This window comes from Stegostoma tigrinum, unplaced genomic scaffold (genome assembly GCF_030684315.1).
Source record: "Stegostoma tigrinum isolate sSteTig4 unplaced genomic scaffold, sSteTig4.hap1 scaffold_304, whole genome shotgun sequence".
Lineage (NCBI taxonomy): Eukaryota > Metazoa > Chordata > Chondrichthyes > Orectolobiformes > Stegostomatidae > Stegostoma > Stegostoma tigrinum.
The window spans coordinates 1045-26460 of record NW_026728232.1 but is presented as its reverse complement, the minus strand read 5'-3'; the positions used below and the strand labels follow the sequence as shown (position 1 = coordinate 26460).

General features: G+C 43.3%; 1 long non-coding RNA gene across 4 annotated transcripts; it reads left to right on the top strand.

Annotated features, from left to right (window-relative positions):
- Positions 1 to 940: 940 nt before the first annotated feature.
- LOC132208189 (uncharacterized) lies at positions 941 to 13161 on the top strand. 4 transcript variants are annotated; one of them, XR_009444273.1, is made up of 3 exons: positions 941 to 1310; positions 2200 to 2341; positions 6181 to 13161. It is a non-coding gene; the product is annotated as an uncharacterized LOC132208189 (long non-coding RNA). The 4 variants fall into 4 exon arrangements; XR_009444272.1 differs by having other exon boundaries at positions 965 to 1432; XR_009444270.1 differs by having other exon boundaries at positions 966 to 1771.
- Positions 13162 to 25416: the final 12255 nt, after the last annotated feature.

Sequence of the window (25416 nt, the reverse complement as noted above, 5' to 3'; positions counted from 1 at the left end):
ATAAACCAGCTCCACATTTCGATTGTCCCCATCCCTTGCATTTTGCTAACCCATTCTATGCCTCCTAAGTCTTGCCTAATCGCATTATAATTGCCCTTCCCCAATCTATAACTCTTGCCCTGTGGCATACTCCTAAACCTTTCCATTGCTACAGTAAACATAACCAAATTATGGTCACTCTGTCCAAAGTGCTCACCTACCACTAAATCAAACACCTGGCCTGGTTCATTACCAAGTACCAGATCCAGTGTGGCCTCCCCTCTTGTCGGCCCTTCGACATACCGAGTCAGGAAACCCTCCTGCACACATTGGACAAAAACTGATGCATTCAACATTCTAGAGTTATAGCATTTCCATTCAATGTCAGGGAAGTTAATATCTGCCATAATGACCACCCTGTTCTTTTCACTCCTGCCCAGAATCATTTTGCCAATCCACTCCTCCACATCCCTGGAACTTTGCGGGGGCCTATAAAAAACTCCCAGCAGTGTGACCTCTCCTCTCCTGTTTCTGATCTCAGCCCATACCACCTCATCAAAAGTTCTTTCAGCCACCGTTGTACTGTCCTTGGCTAACAAAGCCACACCTCCCCCTCTTTTACCATCTTCCCTGACCTCAATGAAAGATCTAAACCCTGGAACTTGCAACATCCATTCCTGACCCTGCTCTATCCAAGTCTCTGAAACAGCCAAAACATCGAGGAAAATGACAGAGTAAAAGTTTCCATAAAATACAAGCTGTTTTGCCGTACATTAGGAGAATCAGGAATGGCCCTTTTTTTACCCATCTCGGGATGAACCCTCACCATCACTCACAGAGCTAATGAACAGCAGGAAAAATCTTCACCACTGACTACCTGCACTCGCCTATCACCTTCCCACCTACTTTCCCCAGCCCCGACTCTGTTTATGTCTCAGCTCCCATCCTCCCCCCCCCCCGCCGCCCCATTTCTGAAGAAGGGTCCTGAACCATTAACTTTCCTGCTCCTCTGATGGTGCCTGGCTCGCTGTGTCCCTCCAGCCTCACACTGTGTCATCCTTGACTCCAGCACCTGCAGCTATTGCTGTCTCCCTGTGAGCGATGTCAGCTTTGGTTCAATCGGAGCACGGCGCGGGGCTTGGAGGCCCCAATGGAAGCGGCCTATCCTCCAACCAATCAGAGCGAGTGAGATGTTTGTCTGTTTGAAAATCACGTGATCGTCTTTGTCCGGAGGCGCAATATCTCTGCGACTGAAGGTTAGCTGCTTGCCGAAAGTACAGTACACGGGACAAAAAGGAAAGCTGCAAAAAAACGGGAGGGAAATACTTTCGGTAATGACTGAGAGGCTTTAATAGCCGTTGATGCATGTCAGAAAACAAATTTTAACATGCCGGCCCCGTGTTTTGCAGCAAACGAAAAAACTGCTGCGGACCTGAGGCTGCGATAGGCAGAGGTAATTGCCACCATCTTTATTAGGGGCAATGATCTTCGGGACTCATGCGGGATCGCCATATTTATAGGTGGCAATCTGCAGTGGAACGCAAGCGCAGCCTTTCTTGTTTGGGAGAGGAGATTAAGACAAGAGAAATGTTTGTTTTTGTTTTTCTGGACTTCTTTCCCAGACTGTGAGACATGGCGTGTATTTCCTGGGAAGGACTTTTGACACTGGCGGAGTACTGGCTTCAGGCAGTATAAATTGCTGCAAGTTATACGTTAGATATTTAATGGAGGAGAAATGCCGAAAACGCGTTCAGAACTGCATGTTCAAAAACAAAGTTGCTGGAAAAGCTCAGTAGGTTTGGTAGCATCTGTGAAAGAAAAAAAAATAACGTTTCGGATCCGCTAACCCTTGCTTAGAACTTCATGTTACCTGTTGCACTCTCACTGTAGGAAGTCCTGCTTTAAATATTATGATCTATTAAAGCATATCCGTTTGCCCAGTATTCATATGATTGGGATCAAATCACTGAAAGTGCTCTGAGTCCCCTTGTGCTCCCTGGTCAAATTTATTAATGTCTGACTTCCTCAGTCTCTAATAATGGGTGTATTTTACCTCTGCATTTTTCTGTGTGGGGGAGCAGGGTGCTTTGAAGAGGAGGATTTATACATAACTAACAGAAACCAAGAGAAATGTTTGCCTTTTCCAGACAATCTTGTTGTGTTTTCTGGATTTCTGTCCAGGGCTGACCGTTATTTGTCTCTTGTGGATTTGCTTTACAGGATATTTATTGAGAATAATTTGCAGACCAGGATCACAAAGCATGTTCTCCATTAAGCGGAGTGATCAGGATCTGAGTATCATTGACACTTAACTGGGAAAGGGAAGAGGTTTAACCATTCTATGCGTGGGAGAATATTCCTGGTAAGTTTGTAACTTGAAAGCAGGATATTCAAATTTTTGGTTTGATCACCCCTGGGATAAGTGTTCAGTTCTATATCCTGCAGCTGAGAAAGGAGATATTGGCCTGAGAGGGGTAGATTTGTCCAAACAACACCTCGTCTCTTTTAAAGAACTGCCATATTTAGTCCCAATCGCCTACTTCATGATTTTAATCCATACATTTTTCATTCTTGAATACCTGCAAACTTCCTTTTAAAATTCCTTATGGGCACAAATTCCAGCACCCCTCCAGGTGGAATCTTCCATTTCCTGACAACTCCATTGATCCTGAAACTGAAGTCTGTGTTGATTCCTGAGGGTTATAAATTACTGCATTTAATGTGAAGATGCTGTTCCCTGAGCTTCCATTGAGCTGTGTTGAAACAGTATGGGAGGCTGAGATCAGAGTGGGTGTGAGCAGACAATGAAAATGAAAAGGCTGCGCTGTGAGTACTGCTTGGCTAAGTGAGAGTGCTTTGGAGTTGGGTGAAACAGAAAGTGAAACTGAAAGATTGAGTGTGATGCTCAGTCTCAGTTTGGGCAGTTCAGAAAGTCTCTCAAATTGATATTTGATACCGTAAAGAACTTTCTTACAGTTTTTAAAGTATGTATTAGCTTAAATAAAGTTAGGGGCTTTAGGTTTATAATAGTAATGTTTGAAATGAAGGAGGAGGACCTAGCTTAATTAAATTCTTTTTAAGGCAGAAACTGGTTTAATCTGGAGAGAAGTCATAACAGAAGACATCACATCTGTGGTGTGCTCCTCTTGCACAATAGAACATAGGCTCTTGATGTTGTGTCGACCTGTGAAACCACACTGAAGCCCATTTAACCTACACTATTCCATTATCATCCATATGTTTATCCAATGACCACTTAAATGCCCTTAAACTTGGCGAGTCTACTACTGTTGCAGGCAGGGCATTGCACGCCCTTATTACTCTGAGTAAAGAACCTATGTCTGACATCTGTACGATATCTATGACCCGTCAATCTAATGCTATACCCCTCGTGCTAGCCAGCTCCATCTGAGGAAAAAGGATCTCAGTGTCCACCCTATCTAATCCTCATATCATCTTGTATGTCTCTATTAGGTCACCTCTGAACCTTCTCTTTAACGAAAACAGCCTAAAGTCCCTCAACCTTTCCTCATAAGACCTTCCCTCGATACCAGGCAACATTCTGGTAAATCTCCTGTGCACCCTTTCCAATGCTTGCACATCCTTCCTGTGATGCGGTGACCAGAACTCCAAGTGCGGCCGCACCAGAGTTTCGTACGGCTGCAATATGACCTCATGGTTCTGAAACTCAATCCCTCGATCAGTAAAAACGAACACATTGTACACCTTCTTAACAACCCTATCAACTTGTGGAAACTTTCAGGGATCTATGTACATGGACACCGAGATCTCTTTGCTCATCCACACTACCAAGAATCTTACCATTAGCCCAGTACTCTGTATTCCTGTTACTCCTTCCAACGTGAATCACCTCACAGTTTTCCGCATTAAACTCCGGGACATTACCAGTGTCCCTATTGGCTATTTGTGCAGGAAGTGTGTCCATCTGCAGCTACTAGTTAACTGCTTTTCAGAGCTTGAGCTGTGGGTGCAGTCAGTATGGAGCATCCATGGTAACTGAGAACGTTGTGGTCGCATTCTCAACAGATTGGTCACGCAGCAGGTGAAGATTACACAGACAGCAAGGGAATGGGTGACCATCAGACACGTAAAAGGCTCAGAAAGGAAGTGCTAGAGTCATCCCCCTCAAATAGATATACTGTTTTGGGTACTGTTCGAGGGAGGTGGGGGATGTTGGGGTGGCCACTCGGGAAGCAGCATCAGTCGGGTTCATGGCACTCGGAGTGACTCCGCTGCATAGAAGGGGAGGGAAACGATAAATATGACTGTAGAGACAGGGGATTCGATAGTAAGGGATAGAGAGAGACATGAATCCAGGATGGTATGTTGCCTCCCTGGTGCCAGGATTAGCAATGACATGGAGCAGCTTCAGGACATTCTGGAGTGGGAGGGTGAACATCCGATTGTACCAGTGACATAGGAAAACCAAGGGAGGAGGACCTGAAAGCTGAAGATAGGAAGTTAAGAGATACACTAAAATACGAGATCTCAAATGTAGCATTGTCAAGCTTACACCCAGTGCCACATTGTTGTCGGGAGAAGTTTGTGTTGTGTTCAGTTGTACAAGTGACCTTTATTCAGAGCTCTGTTACCGCATGTGTGGGAGAGGCCAGAGTCCACTCCAAACCTGGCTTTCACATGAGGCCTAATTCCCCTCTTAAATACGCTCAGATTGGAAGAGTGGACAGTGACACTCAAACTTTCCCTGGCTGATTGTGATATTTTTATTCCATTCGCTAGGTGTTATTTACATGCAATATTGTTGTCATTGTTAGCCACACACCCCAAATCAATATACCCAATCCAGTAAGCAAACCATTTTCCTAGGATGGTGACGGCGAGTACGAGGGGGCATAGCTTTAAATTGAGGGGTGAAAGATATAGGACAGATGCCAGAGGTAGTTTCTTTACTCAGAGAGTAGTAAGGGAATGGAACGCTTTGCCTGCAACGGTAGTAGATTCGCCAACTTTAGGTACATTTAGGGTGTCATTGGATAAGCATATGGACGTACATGGAATAGTGTAGGTTAGACGGGCTTGAGATCGGTATGACAGGTCGGCACAACATCAAGGGCCGAAGGGCCTGTACTGTGCTGTAATGTTCTATGTCCTATGTTCAAACAATCGTGGACAACACTATGTTCAGTCCTAAACCCTTCTATAATCTCCTGAGGTTAGCTCGAAAACTACTTCGTCTGTCTTTGGGACCTTACAATGCTTTTGACAGTTATATTCCTCCTCAGACATTTGCCAGCTGCACCACATTTTTTTGCCAAAAACCAAAATGGTATCTTATCACTAAGAACTTTTCCAAATTCTCTACTAACTGTAGTGTGGATTGTTAGGAATTGTGATTAAGTCTTTTAAACTCAACTCTGATATAAAGTGACTACAATTTTGTAATACAGTTGACAAATTGTGGAAAAATCCCTCTCTTACTTCAGCTTAAAAGATCAAACAGTGTTTCTGACTTGCTGCTGCAGTTTACAATCCCAACGATTTGCATTCTGTAAATGATTTTTAAACTGAAGTTTCATTTTCTACTCTAAGCGCTTTCCATTATTACTTTCTTGTTTTAATAAAAAGCATCTATTCCAGTTCCACTGAGTGTGAAATTCAGTCACTTTAGAGCTTTACCAAGCCATGAAACAAAATTTGTTCAGATTTCACAAATAACTAAGGCACGAACCATATCTTCATTTCGGATTTTGTAATCTATCTTTGTCACTCTTCCCTTGATCTTTGGATGTAAGAATTTATTCAAATTATCCGTATCTACATTTCAATTGTTTTATCTCTCTGCAGCCCTGACTTCTCTCTTTATAATCTTCCTTTGCCCCTTCCTATGTTGTTGGTCTTTTCGAGGTTGTGTTTACGCCATTTATTGCTTTTCCTTCCATAATGATACAGTGAGCTGCTTTTATTGCTGACAAACATTTGCTCAAGGAATTCAGCTAACCATTTCATGTTAATTGGTTGTTTGCATTTCTGGTTACAATTACCTAAACAGTTCAGAATGCTGTAGGATCAGACTTTTGCTTCTACTTTTTATTAAGTAACAAACTTGTGATTGTGGCTGAACCAGGCCTTTAAAAACTGCCTCTTGTTAAAATGCTTATGTGTTTTGAACTGTCTGTTTACAGAAACCCAAGTAAATTCCCTAATGTTCCTTCTCAACAGGACTCTTTTATACCCCCCACAGGACCTTTCGTGATCTAATCCCGTAACAGTGTGAGCTGCTACAATGCATGTGCTAGTAAAAGCATAAGAGGACAGATGAGATGAGTGCATGGCTGGAGCTATAACTTAAAAGGTTTGGATTCCTGAGGCATTGAGACTGTTTGTTTGTTTCTGGGGAAGGTGGGACATGCACAAGCTTGAACAATTGTCCTGGGCAGAGCTGGGACAGATATTCTTGTTGATGCTTTTGCTAGTTCCACTGGTGAGGATTTAAACTCGTATGACAGGGGAATGGGAACCAAAGTATAGCTTTAGCAGTAAAAGACTCAAATCAGCAAATGGGATTTGAAATTAGTTCATGATGTTGTCGGTGGCTGAAAGATTAAAAGAAAGAAGGATTAATCAAGATCAAATCTCTTTTCATACATCAGTCCTGTGATCCCAGGAATTGGTCTGGTGAACCTTCTTTACGATCATTCAGTAGCCAGGCCATCCTTCCTCTGGAAAGGAGAACAAAGGTGCACATGACTCCAGGTGTGGTCTCACCAAGGCCCTTATAGAAAGATATCCCTCTTCCTGTACTCGAATCCTCTCACAATGAAGGCCGAAATATCATTTGCATTCTTCACTACTTGCTGCTGCCTGTTTCCTAAAAGAGAATAGGAGAGAAACACGGAACTAAATGGGGTCAGACACTCGGGTAACATTGTGTTCAACAATGTCCCCATTGTATCGGTGCTGGCCATCAAGCACCTATTGAAGCTAGGCCCGTTTTCTGGCACTCGGTGTGTAACCTGTATTTTGGTGCAGTGGATGATCATCTCAACACTTCTTCAAGATTGCAATGGTTCCTGCATCTATCACCATTTCAGATGCTGCCAGATCTGCTGAGTATCTCTATCATTTTCTGTTTTTATTTCAGATTTCAGGTATTTTTCTGCATCTTAGTCCTTCAGAAGGATCAGAGGGTATGGAGAGAAAACAGGAATTGGATTCATTTTCAGATGAATAAAATGCCTGCCCTTCATGTCTGTCCAAACTCTATCTCTTTTTGTAGTTTTGGACAAACGCTGACTGTTTCCCTTCCCTGAAGGACATTTAATGAACCAGTTCAGTTTTACTGATAATCCAGCAGTGCCCCTCAGTGTTGCATCCACAATTGATCAGATTAATTTCTGAGTTTGACAATCTTTGTGTGTGTTCTTCTGGTTTCTCTCTCTCTCTCTACTTTTTTTTTCTTCAGTTTGAAATTGTGATTGCATTCAGAGAAATCAAACAAAACCACATCCAGATCTGACACTCAATCTGTTTGTCGTAACCTAATTATCTCAGGATTTTGAACATTAAAGGAAGAAGCACTGTTCACACCAGGGAGAAATGCGTATTGTCTGTGTGTCGAAGATTCTGTGAAGATTCATCTGAAATGCCCAAACACCAGCACGGTCACACTGGGGAGAGACTGTGGTAATGTGGGGATTGTGGGAAGGGATTTATTTACCCATCCCAGCTGGAAATGCACCAATGCAGTCACACTGGGGAGAAACTGTTCATTTGCTCTGATTGTGGGCTGGGATTCACTCAGTCAAGCAACCTGCTGAAACACCAACGAGTTCACAGTGGGGACAGACTGTTCACATGTTCCGAGTATGGGAAGGGATTTGCTCACTCAACCAACCTGCTGAGACACCAGCGAGTTCACTCTGGGGACAGACCATTCACTTGTTCTATGTGTGGAAAGGGATTCACTCAATCATCCCAACTGTTAACACACCAGCAAGTTCACCACAACCACATTTGAAGGATTTTGCCCTTAAATCAAGGAATGAACTTTGATCTTTGGGCTGTTTGTACTGGTGTCATTAGTCCCTGCTCAAAACTTGATCTTCTCTTGGGAAATAAGGTAGGGCAGGTGACTGAGGGGTCAGCAGGGGGGACAATATTTTGGGGCCTATGATTATATCTCTATTAGTTTTAAAATAATTATGGAAAAGGATAGACTTTGGTCGAAGAGTCAAAGTTTTAAATGAGGCCAATTTTGACACTACTATGCTTCTTAAAAGCACAGTAAGACCGCCTATGTGTGGGAATGCACGAGATGGGTGAGATACAAAAAAGTATTTTACATCAGTATTTACTGTGATAAAGGATACAAAAGCTAAAGAACTTAGAGAAATGAATGTGTATCTTGAAAAGTTCCATGTTGTAGAGGAGGTGGTGCTGGATGCCATACAGAGCATAAAGGTGGATAAATCCCCAGGACCTCTTCAGGTGTATTCTCGAACTTTGCGGGAAGCTAGGCTTGCGATTGGGCCCCTTGCTCAGATATTTGCACCATTGACAGTCATAGGTGAGCTGTTACACTGGAGGTTGGCTAATCTGGTGCCATTGTTTAAGAAAGGTGGTAACATAAAACCAGGGAACAATAAACTTTTAGTGAGCCTGATGTCAGTTGTGGGTAAGTTGTTGGAGGGAATTCTGAGGGATAGGATTTACATATATTTGGAAAGCGTGGACTGAATGGGGAATAGTTGACATGGCTTTGTCCATAGGAAATTATGCCTTACTAACTTGATTGAGTTTTTTTGAAGAAGTTAGAAACAAGATTGATGGCAGAGCGGTGGATGTTTTCGATATTCCTCATGGTCGACTGATTAACAAGGTTAGATCACATGGAATCCAGGGAGAGCTGGCCATTTGGAAAGGCCTTTGACCTGCAGTATGCTGCAAGGATTGGTACTTAGTAACTATAACTCCTACATTCACATCCAAATCATCTTTATAAATGACACACCACTGGTCACAGGCCTCCAGTCGACAAAGCAACCCTCCACCAGCACTCCGTCTTCTACCTTCAAGTCAGATCTGTTTCCAAATGACTGGTTCTCTCTGTATTCCATCTGATCTGACCTTGCTAATCAGTCTACTATGAGGAACCTTGTCAAACGCCTTAGTGACATCCATATAGAACACATCCACCTCTTTGCGCTACTCAATCCTCTTTGTTCCTCCATCAAAAAAAATCAAGTCAGTGAGACATGATTTCCCACACACACAGCCATGTTGATTATCCCTAATCAGTCCTTCCCTTTCCAAATATTTCAAGTACTATCCCTCAGGATTCCTAGAACGACTTTCCCACCACTAATATCAGGCTCACTGGCCTATAGTTCCCTGGATTTTACTTAGCACCTTTCTTAAATAGTGGCACCACATTAGCCAACTTCTGGTCCCTCACCTGTGACTATCGATGATACAAATATCTCAGCAAGGGGCCCAGCAATCACTTGCCTAGCTTCCCTCCGAGTTCTCGGATACACCTGATCAGGTCCCAGGAATTTATCCACTTTTATACGTTTTAAGCATCACTACCTCTGTAATATGGATAATTTTCAAGATGTTGCTATTTATTTCCCCACAGTCCATATCTTCCATATCCTTTTCTGTAGTAAATACTGATGCATAATACTTGTTTTATTATATTCCCCATTTCTTGCAATTCCACACATAGGAGGCATTGCTGCTTTTTAAGGGGCCCTATCTCTCCATCGTTATCCTTTTTGTTCTTAATCTATTTGTAGAATCCCACTGGATTTTCCTTAATACTATTTGCCTAAGTTACCTCATGTTCCCTTTTTGCCCTACTAATTTCCCTCTTAAGTATACTATTGTCATTATACTCTTGTAAGCATTCACTCGATCTCTGCTGTCTATACCTGACATGTCCTTCCTCGTTTTTCTTGACCAAAACCTTGATTTCTCTAGTCATCCAGAATTCCCTATACCTACCAGCATTGTCCTTCACCCGAACAGGAGTATACTGTCCCTGAACTCTCGTTATCTCTTTTTTTTGAAGGCTTCCCACTTTCTAACTTTCTGTTTTACCTGCGAACATCTGCCCCAATCAACTTTTGAAAGCTCTTGTGTAATACCATTAAAATTGGCCTTCCTCCAATATAGAGCTTTAACTTTCAGATCCGGTCTACTCTTTTCCATCACTATTTTAAAACTAATAGAATTATGGTCACTGGCCCCAAAGTCCTCCCCTGCTGATACCCTAGTCACCTGTCCTGCTTTATTTGCCAACAGCAGGTCAAGTTTTGCACCTTCTGTAGTCGGTACATCACATACTGAATCAAAACATTTTCCTCTACACTCTCAGCAAACTCCGCTCCATCCAAGCCTTTTAGACCATGGAATTCCCAGTCTGTTTGGAAAGTTAAAATCCCTTCCATCACCACCCTGTTATTCTTCCAGATAACTTCTTTCAAAATTATTTGTCAGATTCCTGCTGACTAATGGGGGTGGCTATAGTATAATCCCAATAAGGTGATCATCCCTTTCTTATTTCTCAGTTCCACCCAAATAACTTCCCTGGATGTATTCTCAGATATATCCTGCCTAAGTAACGCCGTAATGTTATCCTTGCTCAAAAATGCCACTTTTCCCTCCTCTCTTGCTTTGCTTCCCCCTCCCCCTTCGACTTTCTATCCTTTCTATAGGAACTATATCTTAGAACATTAAGCTGGCAGCCCTGTCCACCTCTGAGCCTTGCCTCTGTAATTGCAATGATAACCCAGTTTCATGTTTCCAATCTTGCCCTGAGTTCCTCTGCCTTAGCTGTTAGGCCTCTGGCATTGAAATAAATGGCGTTTAATTTATTAGTCCTTTCGCATTAATCTCAATAACAAATACGTAACTGTAGAGTAGGTTTTGAAAATGATAACGTTTTATTGCTGTAGATCAACACATTCACACTGGGTAAAGACAATCCACCCGCAGTGTGTGAAAAGGGATTCCCTAGTTCATTAGGACGGGTTTTCATAGAATTCGGAGTATTCCTACAGTATGGAAACAGGCCCTTCGGCCCAAGAATTCCACACAAAACCTCAGAGCATCCCACCCAGACACATCTCCCCGTAGCCCACCTAATGTACGCATCACTGAACACTCTGGGCAATTTAGCTTGGCGAATCCACTAACCAGCACGTGGGAGGAAACCAGAGCACCTAGAGGAAACCCACGCAGCCACAGGGAGAATATGCCAACAACCACACACTCGGTTGCCCAAGGGTGGAATCAAATCCAGGTCCCTGGCACTGTGAGGCAGCAGTGCTAACCGCTGAGCCACTGTGGTTAAACACCAATGAGTTCCCAAGAATCTGTAGGAATTTTTGTTGCTCGTATTATCTGTATTCAAGTCATGTTATCTGGGCTTGTTTCTCATGATGTTTGAAAACACCACATGTCTGGTTACCTTGTTGGGAGAAAAAATGATATAAATTTTATTAAAACTACTGTGCATTGGATCTTTATCTCAAAAGCAGACTAATTTATTTTGAAAGGGGAGATGGAGAGCCTATCTCCTCTATCCTCACCTCCAACAAGTGCGAGGAACCTGTGGTTTTTATTTTTCACTCAATGACAGTCAGTACATTTCATATGAGCAACTGGGAACCGAGTCATCCCAAAATGCTTGAAACTTAGTGTACTAATGGTACACTATTACAATAATAACCATTACAATTCTTTTCTGAACCTTTTGAAGTTTTACAACATCCGTCCTTCAGCAGGAAGAGTAGAATTACACACAGCGGTTACACCTAAACTGGAATGGGAACTGCATCCTTGTGGGAGCTGGGGATGGGTTTCCAGTACTGTTGGGGGTCATGTAAAAAGTTTAGCAGTGGGCTGAAATCCAGAGAATGTTCAAAAATAATAATGGCCAAAAAGAGAAGAAACAAGAGAGTCTGGAAGGCATTGTCATTGGGCAATTAAGATATAAGCGAGTTTGCCACGGGTGAATGGTATTTAATGCTTGGAGTCAGATGAATAAGGCAGATGATTTGAGGATACAAATTAGTGGGGTCATAAAGCCATTGCTGTCACTTGGACATGGTTAGCAGCTCAGTATTCCAGGATACAGGGCCTTCATGCAAGGCAGTGGAGGTGGTAAAGGAGGAGGAAATATTGTTATTTTGCTTCGGGAATCTATACAGCAATAAGGACAGGTGACATTTTTGAAAACCCCTTTAAATAAATAAGGAGACAGATTTTGAGAAAGTGTAGAAGTAGCAGGATTATGGTAGCAGAGACTTTCAACTTCCTCAACATTAATGGAGTCGTCATAATGTGAAGGATTTATCAGAATTTTTAAAATACATCCAGGAGAGCATTTTTTCAGCCACTAAGTAGAAGTCCCAACAAGGAAGGGGAAGGCCCTGGACTTGACTTTAGGTTACAAAGTTGAGCAAGTGGTTGAAGTTTCAGTGGGATAGCATTTTGCAGGTAGTTATTATAACTATTCGATTCAGGATTTGTATGGAAAAGGACAAGGATGGGTCTAAAGTCCTAAACTGATGCTGAAGTTATGAAGAAAGTAAATGGAATTTTGGCCTTAACTGCGAGGTGTTAGTGTTTTGAGGATCGGGACATCTTGTAACAACTGTATTGGATGTTGGTGAAGCCATATTGGTTTAGCTACTCGTATTTAAGAAAGGATATGCTGGCGTTGAATGCGGTGCAAAAGAGATTCGCTAAGCTGATTCATGGGATGTAAGGGTCATCAAGAATAGCTGGAGGAAGGGAATTTGCAAAGGGAAAATACTAAATAAACAGGTGGTGCCCAGTGTTGGGCTCATACTCACAACTCTGCACTTAAACAGCGTATGTTCCAACAACTGAGTTAACTTGGCCTTCCACAGTCAATGTTCAAATCCTGCTTTATAAGGTGACAAATGGGTTTTTCACTGACGCCGCTGCAGTCCAAGGAAGTAAAAGGTAACTGCTTTAGAAAATCCCAAGGTTCCAATGTATTCTTCTCATTCACATTGCAATCCATTTTCAGTACTTGCTCCAGGATTTAACATTCAAAATTAATTTTGTGATGTTGTTGCCCTCATCTTTAAGTGCCCTGTATAACTCCAGTCACTCGGTCGAATGGTGAAAAAGTCTGTTTCAATAAACCAATTTTTTTCAGCTACAGTCTAAGAAATGTTCCTTTATTTGCTGAATCTCACACAACATTTTCTTTCTTCTGTGTGTCAACAACTTTTGCCAATTCTCATGTTACGGACTACATTTTCAGAATCTTTTTAACCAGAGGTTTCTGGTGCAGTTGTAAGACTTCATATTAAATGGTACAAAAAACCAAACGGGCTTAAAAGATGAGAAAGGAAATACATTTTTGTATTTTTGCGTGAAGACGGTTCAGTTACTGTGTGCTTGTTTCATATAAAATGGATGATTGAAGTGTTCACAGTGCACTATTTAAATAGCAGATACGAAGACCTTGTGAGCAAGCATTTAAGACATTTGACACATTGAGGGAATTAATTTAGAAACCCAAAATGTCCAGAAAATGTGCTGGATAAATTCAGCAGGTCTGTTATTTTCGCTCTTTTCGATTCAGGATGGGTATGGAAAAGGACAGAAATGGGTCTAAAGTCCTCTGCGGGTGCTGCAAATGATTAAGAGAGAAGATCGAATTTTAGCTTTAATTGCTACATAGTTGTTACAATTTTTAACAATTATGTAGGATGTTAGTGAAGCCATTCCTGCGGAGAGAAAGAAATAGTGCAAATATCTTGAAACTAACATGATTTCACTTGTCTCATTGCCAGACCTCCTATGTTTCTTTCACACTTTCTGTTAAACAGCAAGAAGTTCTTTTCTTGAGAAGAGAAAAGCATGAGAGGTAACCTGAGAGAAATTGGAGACTCTGCAGGGATTTGAGGCAAAAATGGTGTTGAGGTTGAGGTTGTTAGAGATTTAAGAAATGGTAATGCAGTCTCGAGGCCTCTCCTGCTCCATGACTAAAATTTGGTGCAGCGACATCATCATTGAAGACAATAAGGATGACCACGACTTGTCAGTTACTGTGGCTGAACAGTCTTAAGGTGCTGAATTAAGACTCCAGTCTTTTCATTGATGTGGGTTTGAATCCCACTGTTGCGAATGTTCCTTCAGCAACTGGCATTTTCTTCTCAGCAGGATTTTGCGAGTGCAAGAAAAGAGGAGACAATACACATATGACTTGCTGCATGAAGAAAAAAAATATATACTTGAAGTTTTATTAAAGTTATCTTTTCAAGGAGCTACACAGACATGTTTGAGTGTACAGGAGACATAGAAACAAAATGGTACAACAGGGATGAGGAAGAACAGTGCGAGAGAGGGAGGGGAAAACCTATGTTAGCTCATCCTCAGCGTTTATCCAGAACAGCATTCGGTGAGAGTAACTACTGTACAGTCCTGTGGAAAGTAGGTCCCATTCTCACTTTGAGAAAAACTTATCATGCTGTATGGTACTATCACGATGCTAAATTGGATAGTCTTTTAACAGATCTGTTGATGTATCTTTTTAGCACCTTGGATGCACTTTGGGCCAATAACACTAGAAATGAGACAGCAGAGATTTGAATCACTCCAACATTACAGGAAGGTTGAATGTGGGGGACCGGTCTGTGTTAGAGTAGTTAAATCTAGAAGTAACAAAGAATGGATAGGGTTTCAGCAGCAGATGAGCTGAGATGTGGATGGAGTCAGGTGATGTTACTGAGATAGAAACAGTTAGTTTGGTGATGATGCAGGAGAAAGCTCATCTTAGTGTGAAGTATTTCATCAGAGTTGTGAACAGTCTGGTTCAGCTTCACACAGTTACTAGACAGAAGGTTGCAGTCAGTGTAGAAGCTGTCTCAGTGTTTAATTGGAGGAAATTGCTGTTCATCCTGCACTGGATTCAAACAAGTCAGGATGATGTGTGACTTGGAGGGGGTCCTCACCGTGATGGTGTTCCATAGATCTTCCACACTGGACATTCACAACAGTGAAGATTAAGGGTTTGTGACATGATGTCAAAGTCCTGATTGAGATGTGGATTTAGTCAATACCTGTATTTCACCTCTTTCTCAACATTCTTTGTCTGTCCACTCACAAAGACGCCAGAGTCTTGTATAAGTCCAGACCAGGTGGCAGCTTCTGTTCCCTGATCGACATTAGTGAATCACTGGCTTTTGTGGTCACTTTTTTTTAAATAGTGTGTCATTAATCCTACGGGGTGGCACGGTGGCTCAGTAGTTAGCACTGCAGCCTCACAGTGCCAGGGACCCGGGTTCGATTCCAGCTTCGGGCAACTGTCTGAGCGGAGTTTGCACATTCTCTCCATGGCTGTGTGGGTTTACTCCAGGTGTTCCGGTTTCCTCCCACAGTCCAAAGATGTGCAGGCTAGGTGGATTGGTGGATTAGCCATGCTAATTTGCCCGGAGTGTTCAGGGGTGTGTGGGTGATAGGGGGATGGGTCTGGGTCCGATGCTTCAAGGGGCAGTGTGGGCTTGTTGGGCCAAAGGGCCTGTTTCCACACTGTAGGGAGTCTAATCTAATCAAACTACCAGATTCATTACGAGCTGATTGCATAGGCAGCCTGGTGTTTGTGTGGACTCTCTCTTCATTGCATTGTTCTGTTTTAAATTGATTTCACAGTGTACTCAAAGGGAAACTGACACCAGGCATAATCCCAGGGTCTTATGGACACCTCAGTTTATTGTAAACAGAACATTATCAGATTTTGAACATGTAAGGAGAAAGCATACACGTATTGTGTGTGTGGACACGGTTTTAGTTAATTACCAGGACTGGCACAATGCAAGCCTTGATTGTGGGGAGGGATTCACTTGGTGAACCACAGTCCTGGCATACAAGCTGCTCACACTGACGAGAGACCTTTTAAATGTCCAAACTGTGGGAAGTGCTTTAAATGTTCTGGGCAACTGATGAATCATCAATATGTTCACACTGCTGAGAGACTATTTGTGTGTTTTTTGCAGACATATGTTCAGGTGATCAACTAGCCTCAATATACGCCAGCGAGTTCACGCTGGAGAGAGGCCATTCGTCTGCTCTGAGGGTGGGAAGGGATTCACTCATTTATCTCATTTGCTGACACAGAAGTGAGTTTGTAGGTAGCTATTGGATGTTTGGATTTTGCTTTCAATCACAGTCAGTACTGAACCATTTCAATGGAATCTGTTTCCACTGGTTTATAACTCCAGTTCTCAGTCTTTATATTTAGCATAAGAGCCAAATCAGCTTTCTGTGTGACCTGCAGTATGTTTATTTTTTAATGATATCTCTAATACAAGTTTGTTCTCATTGAACATTTCTTCCCCCTCCCCCATGTATCCTCCATCCTCACCTACAACAACAACTGAGGAGCTCAAAAAGCTTCATTGTCTCACTCATGGTGGCAATCGATCCACTGCCTCTGCTGCTTCCGATAAGGCCAAGGGGCTCCTAAATTTTGCCCTGTGTCTGAGCCCAGAATCTGCATGTTTCTCTCCTACATTGTTACAGCCAGTGTGTTACCAGCGCCTCTCAACTGGCTGCCAACCTTTTCTCCTAACTGTCTCCCTTCCTTGTGTGCTTTTTCATCTGCTTGCCCCAACTTCTGGACCTTCTGTATTCCTTGTGACTGTCAATTTGGACTTTTCTCCTTGACACCTATAATAAGTGTTTTTTTTAAATCTTATCTTAAATTCTAATTGTCATACAAGCAGCCCTGAATGTTTGCACTTCCTTTCCTTTTTGAGTGTACTTGAGCCATCTTCTCTTTGAAAGTAGCCCTTATTATTATTTATACTTTGTCCCATCAACCTGTCACTCCAGTCATTGCTGTCCAGCTTTGACCTTGCCCTTGAAGACAACTTTCCATCAATTGAGTTTTCTCATTCTGAATTAATGCTGGTTATTATCTGACATTATTCTGTACTTTCCTACACGTGATCATGGTCTCCTGAATGGTCTGACACTGACACTTGATCTACTTGGCTCCCATCATTCCCAAGAAGTAGGACCAAACGAGCGCTCTTTCTTTTTGAACTGAATGCACTGTTTTCGGAAATTTATCGTGCATACAATCCAGGAAAACTTACCCTTGCTGCCTCTTACTCTACCAATATTCCAGTCTGTATTTGAAAAACTGAGGTCTCAAATAACACTACAGAACAGGAATAGTCCCTTTAGCCCACAAGCCTCCATTAACGCATGATTTTCTAATCATGAAATCTCTTTCTTTCCCCTGCACAGTTTGTATCTCTCTATTCCCTGCCAATTCACAAATCCATCAAGATGTCTTTTAAGCATTGTGATTGTACCTGCTTATCCCACTTCCTCTGGCAATGCATTCTAGGCACATACTGTCCTGTGTGTAAAAACTTACTTTTCACACTTCCTTTACATTTTTCCCTATTACTTTAAACTTATGTCCCCTACACAAACTGTCATTTCTACTCTAGACTCCAACTATCCATGTCTCTCCCAGTTTTGTAAATTTCTACCGGGTTGCCCCTCAGCCTCTGATGTTCAAAAGAAAATAAACCAATTTTATCCAACATCTCCTCATAACTAATATCCTCCAAACAAGGTGACATCCTGGTAACCTGTTTCTGTACCCTTTGCAAAGCTGATCATCCTTGTGGTGGTTTGGTGAGCAGAATTGTACACAACATTGCAGATGTAGCCTCACTGAAGTTCTCGCGAGCTGCAACATGACCAGTTTTTATACACTTTGCCCTGACCATCTTCTCCACTAGACTTGTCATTTTCAGGGAACTGTGAACCTGTAGACCTAGATACTGCTCTATGATTGTGCTTCTCAGAATTCTACCATTTACTGTGCACTTCCCTCCTTCATTAGACCTTCCAAAATGTATCACCTCACATTTGTCTGGATTAAATGCCACCTGCCATTTTTCCATACAAGCCTCCAGTCAATCTATATCCTGCTGTATCGTCTAGCATTCCTCCTCACTACTCACAGCTCCACAGATCTGTTATTCACATATTTACTAATTTGATCACCTATGTTCTCCTCCAAATATTTTTTATAATAAATATGTTAACGACAGCGGTCTGATTCCTACAGAAAAGCACTGGTTTCAGATCTATAGCTACTCTTCATCTTCTATGACAAAGCCAGTTCTGTACCCAACTCATGGTGTAACCAAGGTCACTTCGACTTCTGTATCAGCCTGCCACGAGGAACCTTGTCAAAGGCCTTGCTAAAGTTCATGTGGATAACATGCAACGTGGCTTCCTGCAGAAGAGGTCATGTCTCACAAACTGGCTTGTGTTTTTTTTTGTTTTTTTTGAAGTCAAGAGGCTGATTGAAGGCAGCGCAGTGGATGTTGTCTGCATGTACTCTACGGAAATATTTGACAAGCTCCCTCATTGTAGGTGGTTCCAGTAGATTAAGTCACATGAGATTGATCCATGGTGCGTTGGTAAATTGGATTGGGTTAGAGGACAGAGGGTGGGTGGCGATGGTGTTTTTTGACTGGAGATCTGTAACCAGGGGTGTTCCACAAGGTTTGTTATTTTTATAAAAGATTTGGATGAAAATCTAAGTTGGTTTGCTAATGCTGTGAAAATTGGTGCAGCTGAGGATAGTGAGTTAGGGTGTCTAAGGACACAGCAGGATGTAGATCAATCGGAAAGTTGGATGGAGAAATGGCAGACGGACTTTAATTCAGAGAAAATTGAGGTAATGCAGTTTGGGAGGCTAAATGCAAGAGGAAAGTATACAGTAAGTGGCAGGGCCATTAGGATCATTGGTATAAAGGGGGATCTTGGGGCCTAATTCCAGATAGCTCCCTGAACACAGTTGGATAAGGTGGTAAAGAAGAAAGTTGAGTGCACCAGTGCACTGTCATCAGTGTAGGGTAGAGGCTTAAAGACAAGCTTTATTTTTGTCTTTGTTTTCGGTCTGGATTGAGAGTCAGGCTTGCTGCCTGACCAGGTATACAGGTAAACTTCTTCATTTCAGAGGGGAATGTCAAGGCCAAGAGAAAGAAGAAGAAAATGTGAAACAAAGTTAAGGTTATGACAATAGCCCAGTTTCACTTCATTCTTTACCCTGGCCCTATCAGATGTGACGCTGTTAATCTGTACAATACAGGGCAGTGAAAGGAGCAGTTGGCCCTGCAAGCATTGATGAACAAAACTTGTTTGGTCATCTCCTTTGTCAGCTTTCTTTCTATAAATTGATTTTTATGTTTTCCCTTTCACAAGGCATCTGCTTCTTTCTCCAAACACAAATCTTGAATTCAGAATGACCGTTGGTGCTTTTAAAAAGGGACACTTGTCCAAACCATCAGCAATATATCCAGATTACCAAACTGCAGCCAATTATAGTTGTGTTTACATCAGTTGAAACAGATCTAATATTGTCAGACTTAATTTTGGTAGCAGAATTCAATTCTTTCTTAAAATACGGAAATCTCTTGCTGGGCCATCATTAGTCACCCTGGAGAAGATGCTGGTGAGTTTCCTCCTTGAACTACTGCAGTATAAACGTATTCAGGTTCACTTATTTATCTCTAGTTGAAGGACTGAGTGAATCGCTTCCCACAAATGGAGCAGGTGAATGGCCTTCTCTCGTGTGAACTTGCTGATGAGCAGAGCGAAGATGAACACCTGAAACTACTCCCACAGGAAGTGCAGCTGAACAGCTTTTCTCTGGGATAAACTCGCTGGTGTCTCAGCAAACTGGATGATTGACTGCAGCCCTTCCCACATACAGAGCAGGCGAATGGTTTTCTCCCCCCCCCGCCTTGGCGTGAACTCGCTGGTGTCCAATGAGGGCAGATGCGTGTCTGAACTTCATTCCATAGGAGGTGCAGCCAAATAGTTTCTGCTCAGTATGAATTTGCTGGTGTGATTGAAGGCTGGATGAATGAGGGAATTTCTTCCCATGCACCGAACAATTGAATGGCTTCTCCCCTCCTCGGTGCAAATCCACTGATGTCACATGAGCCAGGATGTCTGTAAATCTCTTCCCGCGCTCTGAACAGGTGAACGGTCTCTCCCCAGTGTGAATTCTCTGATGTGACATGAGTTTGGTTGTTTGATTAAATTCCTTCCCACACACAGAACAGGTAAGTGGCTTCTTCCTGATGTGAATTCATTGATGGATTTCCAGCTGGGATGGGTAATTGAATCTTTTTACTATAGTTCTCACATTTCCATGGTTTCTGCACAGTACTGTCACCTTTGTATCACTTCAGAATGGTTGATCAACTGAAGCCTTGACAGCACATTGCTCGAGCAGAGTATCTCCCCACTGTGAATGGTGTAAATGTTTTCCCAACCTTCTTGATTGATTGGTTCAATTTCTCTCCACAAGAAATATGCTGGAATGCTCCCACATTGGATGTGTAACAGGGTAAATCTTTTATGCAGTCTCCTCACTGCAATATTGTCAGCTGAATATTGTCTGTATCACCTACATACAGGTCAAACATTTCTCCTTCCACATTCAGAGGCTGAAGGGACTCAGCTCCTCATAAATTGCATGAGTCAACCATTCACAGCAGGAAATTTGATTTGTGTTTAATATCTGCAAATACTTCTCTTCTAATATCCTGCAAAAGGAGTTTACAAAAGTCATTTACTGTCATTGCAGGAAAAAATTCAGAACAGACATGTCCAGATCCTAAGGAACATTATTCTTCTCTCTTATTTCTCAATTCTGTAAACTCCTGGCTCTACCCTCCTTCCTCTTTCGACTGAAATCCAGAACTATCCCCCTATCTCTGTCCTCCTCTTCCAGTTTTCTCCCTTTCTCCGTCCTCTTCTCTCTGGATCAAGTTCCCAACTCCGGTCGGCTGACTGAAAATCAAATCAGTGAGTCTGATTCGGGGTTTGAGTCTCCAGTGGCTGTTTGGTGAATCCTCCCCATACACCTCTAGGATTTCCTTCTTAGTTACAGCCTCATCGATTTCTGCCCAAGTGAGACACGGCTTCCCTTTCCGAAAATGGCGGCCAAGTATCTGGGGAGAATTCCCGTCCCCGACCTAACCAAGGTGGCGGTTAGTAATCCTTGGCCTGATACATGGGGGCCCCAGGCCTCCCCTACGAGATTATAAACTGCCCAGGCCATCACCTCCCGCGGTTTCCATTCCTACCCCGTCTCACAAACTCCTGCCTCGAGAGCAGGACAGGGATTTTGTTGCTTGAGCCTGGAGAGCTTCTCAAATTGAGTCCCCTCCTCCAACCTGGCACCACCTGCAGCCTGCTGCAATGCCTGCACTGCGCACTGGGCCTGTGTGATTGGCCTGGAGCTGCCGTCAATGTGAATGTTGGGGGGGGGGGGGGTGCAGATATGAGTGGCCAACAAAACACGGGCGATTGTCCAACCAATCGGAGTGAATGACGGGCAAGAATACATGTAGCTCTCGCTCATTGGCTGAAACTCATACCAAGCGTCATAGTTCCGGGGCGGACACGACATATCATACACCCAGTGAACTGAACAACACTGCATGACACCAGGGCAACTGCACCCGGAGTATTCCGTTCAGTGTTGTTCTCCTTATCTAAAGAATGATAGTCTGTCTTTGTAGTCACAGTGCTATGGAGATATACCAGACTGATTCCGGGAAGGGGGTTTCTTCATTCAGAGAGGAGTAAATCTGTGGACTTCAACTACCAAAGAAAGTGGTTTAGCAAAATATTGAACGTTGTGAAGAAGGTTTAGATTATTGTTCAGAGGGATAAAGGGATCAAAGGGTGTTGAAAGTGAGAAAGTACTGAATTGGTGATCAGCAATATCAGCATGAATGGCAGAACAGTCTCAAGGGCGAAAGAGCAATCTGTTCATGAAGAAGGTCTGAGGCTCCGAAAGCTTGTGTTTTCAAATAAACCTGTTGGACTAATAAGCTGGTGTTGTGTGATTTCTGACCTTGTCCACCCTAGTCCAACACCAGCACGTCATGTTCTTATTTTCTAAGACTCTAGATCACTATTCTTAATTTCCCTCCTAGTCATGGATAGGCCACATTTCTCATTTTATTTTTGTGCCAGATAGGAATGAACAACTGTTGCAGTTCTCCAATATTTTCTTTAAGTGTTTTCACTTGCCTATCCAATTCTATCTCCTTAAGTTATGCTCCCCAATTTATTATGGCCAGCTTGTGTGCCATGCCATTCACGGCTTCCTCTTTTTAAATTCAGGATCTTAGTCTCAGAAGCAACTCTGCCACTCTCCAACTTAGAGCCACAGAGTTGTACAGCGTGGAAACAGAATCTTTGGTCCAATGCGTCCAAGCTAACCAGGTATCCTAATTAATGTGGTCCCATTTAATACCATTTGGCCCATACCCCTGCAAACTCTTCCTGTTCACGCACCCATCTAGATACCTTTTAAATGTTGTAATTGTACCAGCCTCTACCACTTCCTGTGGTAGCTCATTCCATACATGTACCACCCTCGACATGAAAAGAAAATGCCCCTTAGGTTCCTTTTACATCTTTCTGCTATCAACTTAAAGCTATGTGCTCCAGTTTTGGACTTCTAGCCTGGGAAAATGACGTTGACTACTCACCTTTGCCACGTCTCTCACGATTTTATAAACATTTACAAGGCCACCCCTCAGCCTCCAATATTTCAGGGAAAATAGCCCCAGCTTATTCAGCCTCTCCCTGTAGCCCAAACCCTCCAACTCCAGTGAAATCCTTTTAAATCTTTTCTGAACCACTTCAAGTGTCTTTACTGACAGCAACATTCCAAAATTGGCCTAACCAATATCCTGTATAGTCACAATATGACACTTCAACACCTATAATGCATTGACCAACAAATGCAAGAATACCAAAGTCTTCCTTCACTGTCCTATCTAACTCTGGTTCCACCTTAAAGGAACTCTTGAACCTGCACCCCAAAGTCTTTGTTCAGCAATGTTTTCCAGGACCTTACCATTAAGTGCATGACTCCTGTCCTGGTGTGCCTTCCCAAAATGCAACACCTCACATTTATCCAAACTTAACTCCACCTGTTACTCCTCAGCCTGTTGGCCAATCTGATAAAGGCCCTGCTGTACTCTGAGATAACATTCTCACTGCGCACTGCACCAGAAATTTTGGTGTCATCCACAAACTTAATAACCATGCCTCCTATGTTCACATCCAAATCATTTACATAAATGACATCAAAGGATGATGTGACTGCACAAGTGCAGAGATCCAGCAGGATGTTGCTTGGGCTGGAGTGATGGGGTTATGAAGAAAAAGTAGAGAGGCTGTGTTGTTTTCCTGGTGGAAGAGGAGGCTGGGTGGGGACCTGATTGAAGTGAACAAAGCTCTGGAAGGCATAGATTGCTTAGATAGGGATAATCATCTCCCCCTAGTACAGAAATCAATAACCGGGGCGGGGGAAACACTTTTAAAATAAGTAGTTGGAGGTTTTAAGTGGATTTGAGGGAAAACAAATTCTTCCAAAAGGAGGTGAGTGACTATCTGTAAGTTACAGCCTGAAAGTGTCAGAGGGAGGGTTCTGGAGTACTGACCACTTACACGTTAGCACTATCCCATCACCTCCTTTCCATTTACCCATTGCCATGTAGTTACAATTTTAATTTTAGATGGGTACCGCTCGAGACTTATTTAAAATAAGTTAACAAAATTGTCTTATTTATAGATTCAGACTTGAAAGATGGAAAAAGTAAATATATATACATTGTCTATGAATAGGAAGGGAATAGAGGGATGTAGATCTTGTAGAGAAGACAGTTTTAATATGGAAGGGCAAAATCTGTCAGCGCAAGCTTGGAGGGCTGAAGTGCCTGCGTCTGTGCTGTATTGTTGTTTTGTACTGCACCCTTCTCCAACTGCCGCATCACAGTAAAATTTGTATTGATTGAGGGTTTTCAATGTCACGGCCGTTACCCAGCAGTCCCCGCGCTGGTAAAGGTCCCTGATTAACATTATAGGCGAGCACTGCGCAGGCGTCGTGCCGTTGAGTTCTTTGGAATGTATGCGCTGAGAGTGACGGCGACGGGGGAAGATGCTCTGCTCTTTTGTCACATTCGCAGTCAGTAAAGATTGAAAGTGCGAAGGGAGCGATGGACACCACTGTGGCCTGAGAGGGGTTTCTAAACACCTCTGGAAGGCAATGAAAACTAAAAATGAATCTACAGGCCTTTGACCCGGAGATAATGGGAACTGCAGGTGCTGGAGAATCCAAGATAACAAAATGTGAGGCTGGATGAACACAGCAGGACAAGCAGCATCTCAGGAGCACAAAAGCTGACGTTTCGGGCCTAGACCCGTCATCAGAGAGGGGGATGGGGAGAGGGTTCTGGAATAAATAGGGAGAGAGGGGGAGGCGGGCCGAAGATGGAGAGAAAAGAAGATAGGTGGAGAGAGTATAGGTGGGGAGGTAGGGAGGGGATAAGTCAGTCCAGGGAAGACGGACAGTCATGGAGGTGGGATGAGGTTAGTAGGTAGATGGGGGTGCGGCTTGGGGTGGGAGGAAGGGATGGGTGAGAGGAAGAACAGGTTAGGGAGGCAGAGACAGGCTGAACTGGTTTTGGGATGCAGTGGGTGGAGGGAAAGAGCTGGGCTGGTTGTGTGGTGCAGTGGGGGGAGGGGACGAACTGGGCTGGTTTGGGGATGCAGTTGGGGAAGGGGAGATTTTGAAACTGGTGAAGTCCACATTGAAACCATTAGGCTGCAGGGTTCCCAGGCAGAATATGAGTTGCTGTTCCTGCAACCTTCGGGTGGCATCATTGTGGCACTGCAGGAGGCCCATGATGGACATGTCATCTAAAGAATGGGAGGGGGAGTGGAAATGGTATGCGACTGGGAGGTGCAGTAGTTTGTTGCGAACTGAGCAGAGGTGTTCTGCAAAGCGGTCTCCAAGCCTCCACTTGGTTTCCCCAATGTAGAGGTAGCCACACCGGGTACAGTGGATGCAGTATACCACATTGGCAGATGTGCAGGTGAACCTCTGCTTAATATGGAAAGTCAACTTGGGGCCTGGGATAGGGGTGAGGGAGGAGGTGTGGGGGCAAGTGTAGCATTTCCTGTAGTTGCAGCGGAAGGTGCCGGGTGTGGTGGGGTTGGAGGGGCGTGTGGAGCGAACAAGGGAGTCATGGAGAGAGTGGTCTCTCCAGAATGCAGACAAGGGTGGGGATGGAAAAATGTGATACTGGTGGTGGGGTTGGATTGTAGATGGCGGACGTGTCGGAGGATGATGCGTTGTATGCCGTGGTCGACCCATTGACTCAACGTGTTCCTGCCCCACCGAACTCATCTCCACCTATCTGGACTCCATTTTTTCGCCTTTGGTCGAGGAACTCCCTCCCTACATCTGTGACACCACCCACGCCCTCCACCTCCTCCAGAACTTCCAATTCCCTGGCCCCCAACACCTCATTTTCAGCATGGCCGTCCAGTCCCTATACA